Source organism: Stomoxys calcitrans, chromosome 5, assembly GCF_963082655.1.
Source record: "Stomoxys calcitrans chromosome 5, idStoCalc2.1, whole genome shotgun sequence".
NCBI lineage: Eukaryota > Metazoa > Arthropoda > Insecta > Diptera > Muscidae > Stomoxys > Stomoxys calcitrans.
Genome location: NC_081556.1, coordinates 124,736,155 through 124,745,121, shown reverse-complemented (window position 1 = coordinate 124,745,121; position 8,967 = coordinate 124,736,155).

Below are 8,967 nucleotides of genomic sequence, written 5' to 3'. Positions count from 1 at the left end.
TGACCTACATCAATAAGAAGTATCGACCGCTATCGTGATTTCAAAAATATGTATATTTTATGGGTCTTGGACGAATATTTCGAGGTTTTATAAACGCCACGACTAGACTAAATTTCCAAAATATCATGAAATTTTAATCGCAATTTAACAATTCTAAATTTAATTTAGAAATAACCCAGGTTGCCATTATTGTATATGCCATTTAGTTTTTTTTTGTTATTGTCGTAATTCTCAACTAATTCGTTTAAAGAAAAAAGTTGTCAATTATTCAATTACGTATGTAATTTTGGGAGAATACTTTTAACGTAACTCAGTGCCATTTTATACTACTTCCCCTTCCCGGGTGATGTCTCTTGTCTTCAGGTATCCTTGTGATATTGTAGGCAATTTCCGTTTTCCTACTCCCTCCCCCTCTTTTCATCCCTCCACGTGGCACTTTGGCTACAATGGGTGTTTGTGTTGGTTTTTGTCTTTTTTTTTGTTTTTTTTTCTTGGTTTATTCATTCCCAAGCCTAGCCATTTGCCCATGTCTTAAAATGACATTTAACAAAATTGTAAAATCGTAAAAAGTATCAATTCTTGTGAAAGCTGTTGCTGTGTGTGTGTGTGTGTTTTTTTGGTTTTGTATTATTGCTGTTGTTATTTTTGGTCTTTTCTGGGAAGCCAGTTTCATATAATGGGGCGTTAAAAACGTTTTCCTACCCTGCCATGCCATGCCTAAATGTTTGGGGAGAGGGGGAATTTTCTTGGGGTGATCGCTTTTTTTTTTTTTGGTTTGGTTCATTTTAGTTTCTTCTGTACATGATTTTTGCTTAAATTGAAACTGTCTACATTTGCATGAGCCACCGTTCGTTCTACTCTCCTCTTATCCCCTAGCCACCTTTTCTTCTTATTGCTGGCATAGTCATAGCGGCAACTGTGACAGTTATACGGAAATACGGAGAGGACACATGCAAAAGGATATACACAGAACATGATGGAGTCAAAGATGCCACACTCTCACCCAAACACTAACACTCCAATAATACTTCCCTTCTACGTTCATACCTTGTTGCTTGGGCAGGCGGGTGGGTAAAGGTTCCCTTGTTCTTTTACTTTTGCTGTATGTGACTGTGAGTGTGTTTGTGTGTGTGTGTGTTTTTACTTTTTTTCTGTTGTTCCTACAACATTTGTGCGTTTGGTTGGCGCGTTGTCGTTGTCATTGATGCTGATGCTGCTGCTTCTGATGGTGATGCTGTTGTTACTGTACTCGGTAAAATGTGCTCTTGTGATTATATCACGTACATATATGTTCCACAGATAGATAGAAAGCTGGCAAGCATACACATATCTAGCGACCCAACTACACCCCCACTACAACACCTCTTGCCCCACCAGCAGCAGCAGCAGCAGCACCAACAACAAGGTTTGAGTGTGCGATTCCAAAGGCATAGTTGGGGTACATACTTAAGATGGTACAACAAATGCCCCATTTCTACCTCTCACCCAGTCTCTTTTAATATTCACACACAAACCCATACACACACACACACACACACACTCATACATATTCTCCCTCTCAATCTACTGTTTTTGCTGGGAGCTCCCATGGTATTTCGCCATTCGTGTTATGATTGCGCCCATTGACCAAAAACCAAAAACATTTTACAATTCTTCACATAAAATTCGTAAGGATATTCCAACATACACACGCAATCACCCACAAAAACACACATGCATATGCATACAAACGGTGTATGGGGGTGTGAGTGTGTGTGTTTGCAAATACTTATAAACATGTGCACATTCAAAGGGCGCTTGCCTTCATACACACTCTCAGTGGGTACTCACACTCACTCTCATCATTCGAAGGCACTCACAAAGGCATACTCCTCAGTTTCTCCCCTCACCCACCCTCTTAGCCCACACCCATTACTCCCACTCATTTATTATAGTTATCCTTTAGTTGTTGATGGTCGTCGTTGTTGTTGCTGTTGTTGTTATTATTGTTGCTGCCGTTGCCTTTGTACTGTTGTTTGGTTTCTTCCTTTTCTATCAACTTTTACTCAGAGTTCAAGCCAAGCAACACCAACATGTGTATGCACAATGTTGCTTAAATTCTGCACTGGGCGGGGGTAGAAAGGGAGCTAGGGGGCTAGCGTCGGTAGTGGGCCAACAGAATGGTTGCTCTCCCTACAAAACATTGTGGCTGGTATGTTGTTGAGCTATTGTGCGGCAGATCTGAATATGAGAAAAGGTGGAGACATTCATCCTTTCATCTCGTATGCGCTCTGGTGGTCTGCGACATATGCATGCATGTGTGTTAGAGCATGTGTTTGGTTGCTGGTAGTGGGGTGGGGGTGCTTGGGAGCTACGACTTGCAATTGCACACAGTGCACACAGAAGTACCTACAATGGCACAGGCAACATTTTATATTTGTAGTTGTTACTTTAGCCACGTTCCATTTCATTTTTTACGGCTTACTGTGGCACAATTTCCATGAAATTTCGGTGGAATTTTTAAAGCCTTTGCTGCCACTGCATTGTTTGTTTTAAAGCCACATTTGTTTGATGCAATTTTTTTTGTTAGCTAGAGTTTTGTTTTTGTGGAGAAGTGAAGGACGATTAGCAAAATCCCTTAGGGGAAAGGAAAACATTCCATTAATGGGGGTTTAACACTTTTCTAAACAAGTGTTTTTCTGTATTGGAGAGTAACGTGCTGCCGAAAATAAATTTTGAGAAAATTTTCCAAAAAAAAAAAAAATAACTTTTAACAAAATTTCCCATAGATAGGAGGAATGCAAAAGCAAATTTGCCCATGAACATTCCCTTAAGGAACTTCTCACATATCAATGAGTGCTGTGATAAGGCGTGTCTCATTCCGACATCTCTTTGGAGAGAAGTTTTAACATGGCTAGTATCTCACAGATGTCGCCAGCATTAACCATTAACATTCCCTTGAGAAAAAGGGACAAACTTAAGTTTAATCTCAGTGACAAAAGACGCCTCCTTTTTATAGCCGAGTTCGAACGGCATGTCACAGTGTGACACCTGTTTGTGGAGAAGTTTTTCCATGACTGCCATACCATAGGGTACAGTACCTCCCAAATGTCGCCAGCATTAGAAGGAGATAACCAACGCTGAAAAAATTTTTTTGATGTTCCCTCCAGGATTCGAACCCAGAAGTTTAGCGTCGTAGGCGGACATGCTAACCTCTGCGCTACGGTAGCCTCCCATAGATAGAAGGTTTTTTTTTATAAAATTTCCTGCAGAAAATAAATTTTTACAAAATTTCCCATTGAAAATAAATTTTGAGCAAATTTCTCATTGAAAGTTAGTTATCGCAAAATTTTACGTAGAAAGTAAGCTCTAAACAAGAAAAAGAATTTGACAAAATTTCCCTAAGAAATGATATGGCCGGTCATCGACCGGAGGAGAACGATAAGAGGTCGATGAGTACTTTGACAGGGGTCATAACCGGACACTGTGTCATAGGCCGCATAGCGGCGCGCATGGAGATACCGCACAATGACTTCTGTAGGAGTTGCCTCGATGAAGATGAGACTATTGAGCACTTGCTTTGTTCCTGTCCGGGTCTACAGAGACGTAGGCTCTCCTTTCTGCGGAGCCGTTTCTTCTGTAATCTGGGTGAACTTGCGAACATACCTCTGGTATCTCTCCTTAGGTTTGTTGAGGGAATAGGATGGCTCCGACGGGGAGGTGACACAGGCTCCGGCTTAAATAGGTCCGAGCGAAGGGCGGTTCTTCACCTCCCGCTCGGGTTTCTCCACTCCTCCCTTCTTTTTCTTTTTATTCCCCTATAACCTCTCGTACCAGGTCTCACTTTTCCCTGATTCTTCCCTTTCTCTTACTAGGGTATCACAATGGGCCAAACTGGCCTCCGAGTGAACTCACCTTTGGTGGGCGACCCATTCATCCTAACATAACCTCCCTAAGAAAAAAATTTTTTGACAAAATTTCCCTAAGGAAAATTAATTTTGACCAATTTTCCCCAAAACGAAGTTAATCTCCCTTAAGAAACACTGTTTAACAGAATTTCTTTTAAAAATGAAAAAATTTCCCTTAAAAAATAAATTTTTTGCAAAACTCCGCTTGAAAAGTAAATTTTTCAAAATTATCCTTAGAAAGTAATTTTTTACAAAATTTTCCTTAGAATGCAAATTTTTACAAAATTTCCCTTAGAAAGTAAATTTTTATAAAATTTCCCACATGGGTAAATTTTGACAAAATTTCCCATAAAAGTAAATTTTAATGAAATTTCCAGAAAGTTTGTTTGGTTAAAATTTACTGTAAAAAGGAAATTTTCACAATATTTCCCTAAAAACAGTAAAAGTTGACAAAATTTCCCACAAAAATCAATTTTTTAATAAAATTTCCCTGTAAAGTAATAATTGGCGAAAAATTCGTATATAAAGTAAATTTTGACAAAATTTCCCATAGAAGTGAATTTTGACAAAATTTCCCACAGAAACTACATTTTGTCAAATTTTCGCATAGAAAGTAATTTTTGACAAAATTTCCTATATAGAATATTTTTGACAAAATTTCCCTAAAAATGTAAATTTTGACAAAATTTCCTACAGAAATCAAAAATTAAATCCCTTAAAGTAATAATTGGGAAAATTTACTATCGAAAATAAATTTTGAAAAATTTCCCATAGAATAAAATATATTAACAAAAAATTTCCCATAGAAAGTATATTTTGACAATATTTTTCTAAAAAAAACAAAATTTGACAAAATTTTCAATAGAAAAAAAATTTGGCAAAATTTCCCATAGAAAGCAAATTTTGACAAAAATTTTCATTTTGACAAAATTTTCCATTTTAACAAAATTTTTCATTTTGACAAAATTTCCCATTTTGATAAAATTTCCCATTTTGACAAAATTTCCCATTTTGATAAAATTTCCCATTTTGACAAAATTTCCCATTTTGATAAAATTTTCCATTTTCACAAAATTTTCCATTTTGACAAAATTTCCCATATAAATTAGTTTTTGTAAAATTTTCCCACAGAAAGCTAATTTTGTAAAAATTTCCCATAGAAAATAAATTTTGACTAAATTTCCCAAAAAGAAAGTAAACTTTGACCAAATTTCCCATATAACATAAATAGTGATAAAATTTCCCATATTAATTAGTTTTGGATAAAATTTCCCCATAGAAAGTAAATTTTGACAAAATTTCCCATAAAGTAACATTTGACAAAATTTCCTACCAATATCAAATTTGTATAAAAAATTTCCCTGCTAAGCAAATATTGACAAAATTTCCGCATAGAAAGTAAATTTTGACAAAATTTTCTAAAGAAAATAAATGTCGGCAAGATTTCCTACTGAAAGTTAATTTTAAAAAAATTTACATAAAGAAACTCAGTTTTGTTTAAGGTTTCCTGCAGAAAGTAAATTTTCACAAAATTTCCCATATAAAGCAAATTTGGAAAAAAATTCCCTTTAAGTAGTAATTTTTGACAAAATTTCCCATAAAAAGGAAGTTTTGATATTATTACCCTAAAACAAGAAATATTTGATTAAATTTTCTACAGAAAATATATTTTGACCAAATTGTCAATCGAAAGTAAGTTTTAACAAAGTAAATTTTAACAAAATTTCCCATACAAAGTAAATTTTGTCAAAATTTCCCATAGAAAGTATATTTTGACAAAATTTACCAACAGAAAGTAATTTTTGAAAAATCGCCTACAGAAGCAAATTTTTACAAAATATGCCATATAAAGCAAATTTGGAAAAAAATTCCCACACAAAGAAAATTTTGAAAAAATTTCCCAAAAAAATTAAATTTTGAAAATGTTACTCTAAAAAAGTAAATTTTGACAAAATTTCCCATAAAAAGTAGTTTTTTTTCAAAATTTCCCTATAGAAAGTAAATTTAGAAAAAATTTCCCATATTTGAGAAATTTGGCAAAGTTTCTTCTAAAAAATTCCTTCTAGAAATCCACAAATGAAATTACAGCACAGTTAACATACATTATATGAAATAAAGCACCAAAACACCTTCAGCACTGTTCTCCATGCCTTGGCGTCCGGTCTGTATATGGTCACTCTATTCACCCTGTCCCATGATGTTGTTCTCTATGAAAAGATAGAATTTTAAAAATTTTCCTTGGTATGTTTGCAGGTAATTTGGGAATTTCCATTAAAATTTGCTGCATCTCAAGTCAGTCATCTTGCCACTAATAAACACTTGGCCTGGTTTCAGAAGCTCCTAATCATTTCACAAAGCCATTTCAATGTTAGCTGCCACTTTGCGAGTTACGGTTGTTCGTTGCTTAAAATTTCTTCTAAAATGTTTGCTCACACACAGCACTTCAAGTACTAGAGGAAAATACAATCGAGGCTGGTTCAAAACTCTTGGACTTCCTTTAGTCGATTTTGCTGTTGTTGCTATTACCGCATATATGGGAGAATGTGAGATGAATGTGCGAATGAAGGGGTAGGTGTATGGATGGATTGTAGAAATGTGATGGTGGAAGAATGGACGGATGGATGGATGGATGAATGGATGTGGCATATACTAAGGTTCGTTTTTGGTCTATTGTTGCTGCTAACTTTGTCATTGTTGTGTTATGTGTATATTTTTCAAATATTCTTGCTGTTGTCGTTGTGTTTGTGTGTTTGGTATGTCTGCGTGTGTTTATGTTTTCTATACTACGTTAAGTGTAAATGAAAACATGTGGGCATGGTGTGTACAAAACAGGGCATAATAGCTGGCTGCTTACATGATTTTTGTTCTTGTTTTTGTTATTTTTGGTGTCCTTTCTTATGCCATGGTGAATATAAAATTTCACGTTGTACATTCAACAACAAAACACCTTTCAAATAAGCCATTCCATTGCCAACCTACAACAACCCCCATCCCTAGTCGCGTTACAATGATTTTACGACAAACGTCCAAGACGGACAACCAGAACAGGGTTACCGCTGTCATAAGTCATTTCCTATCAAAGTTTTTGATTGACATTTATGGTAAAATTGTGCGAAGTCGGGTAATAAGTGCGCCTTTTATGGGTCACAAATCTTAAATGGGGAAATCAGTATATATCCCAGATATATCCAAATATGGTCCGTACTGAACCATAATCTTTGCGGATGTCGAGGGTCCTTACACAACTCACTTTGTTAAATTTCGACGAAAATCGGGTAAATGTGCTTTTTGTGGGCCAAGACTTAAAATTAGTTGATCGGTTGATGGGACTTATATCCAAACATAACATAACATAACACAACACAACACAACACAACACAACACAACACAACACAACACAACACAACATAACATAAAATAACATAACATAACATAACATAACATAACATAACATAACATAACATAACATAACATAACATAACATAACATAACATAACATAACATAACATAACATAACATAACATAACATAACATAACATAACATAACATAACATAACATAACATAACATAACATAACATAACATAACATAACATAACATAACATAACATAACATAACATAACATAACATAACATAACATAACATAACATAACATAACATAACATAACATAACATAACATAACATAACATAACATAACATAACATAACATAACATAACATAACATAACATAACATAACATAACATAACATAACATAACATAACATAACATAACATAACATAACATAACATAACATAACATAACATAACATAACATAACATAACATAACATAACATAACATAACATAACATAACATAACATAACATAACATAACATAACATAACATAACATAACATAACATAACATAACATAACATAACATAACATAACATAACATAACATAACATAACATAACATAACATAACATAACATAACATAACATAACATAACATAACATAACATAACATAACATAACATAACATAACATAACATAACATAACATAACATAACATAACATAACATAACATAACATAACATAACATAACATAACATAACATAACATAACATAACATAACATAACATAACATAACATAACATAACATAACATAACATAACATAACATAACATAACATAACATAACATAACATAACATAACATAACATTGGTTAGGTTGAAAAGAGGGTGCAATTGTAATCGGCCCCTTGCCAAGTTAGGAATTCCGTGCTACTTACAAAATCCGTAAATGACTAAGGAAATCCGGGCAATGACAAAGGAAATGCTCCAACGTCTCATCATCTTTTCCGGCATGCCCTACACATGCTATCACTTTTTACATAAGTAAGCTCGTAGTCTTATGTGTCCCGTTATGATGCCAATAGCTATACTGACCTCCTTTTTGCTTCCCTTCAGTAATAGCCTCGTCTTCTCACGATCTGGATCCCCCCATAGTATTTTCGCCGTTCTACCGACCGTTTCGCTGTTCCACAATGTTGTATGCGCATTCGTCGCCCACTCCCTTATCTCGGACTCCGTCCGAAAAGCTTTCGGTTAACCAATTTTATTGACGGCAGCCCTCTGGCCTTCACCGCCAAATCGTCTGCCCTTTTATTCCCCCTTACTCCGTTATGGCCCGGCACTCAAAAGATGGGAATTTTGCCATCCTCAGAGAAGGCGGTAATCTCCTCCTTACACTGCAAGACTGTTCGTGACCTTACCGTCCTGGTTGTTATTGCCCTTATGGCAATTTTACTGTCCGTAAAGATGTTCACACTCGACGTCCTCGCGTTAGCGCCACACCACTTCCCTGATTGCCCGGATCACTGCCTGCAGGACCGTAGGTAGTCTAAAACAGATCTCAGTCCCTGGGTTCTCAATGTAGACCCCCCGGCCCACTCTGTCAACTAGCTTTGATCCATCCGTGTAACATTATCTTCCAGATGGCAATACTAGAGTTTCGTCAATCCAAGACTATGCCGATGGCAGGAGTGCCTCGCACTCGACCTCAAGGTTCATTTCAGGTATCCGATCGGAAACCTCTTCCCTT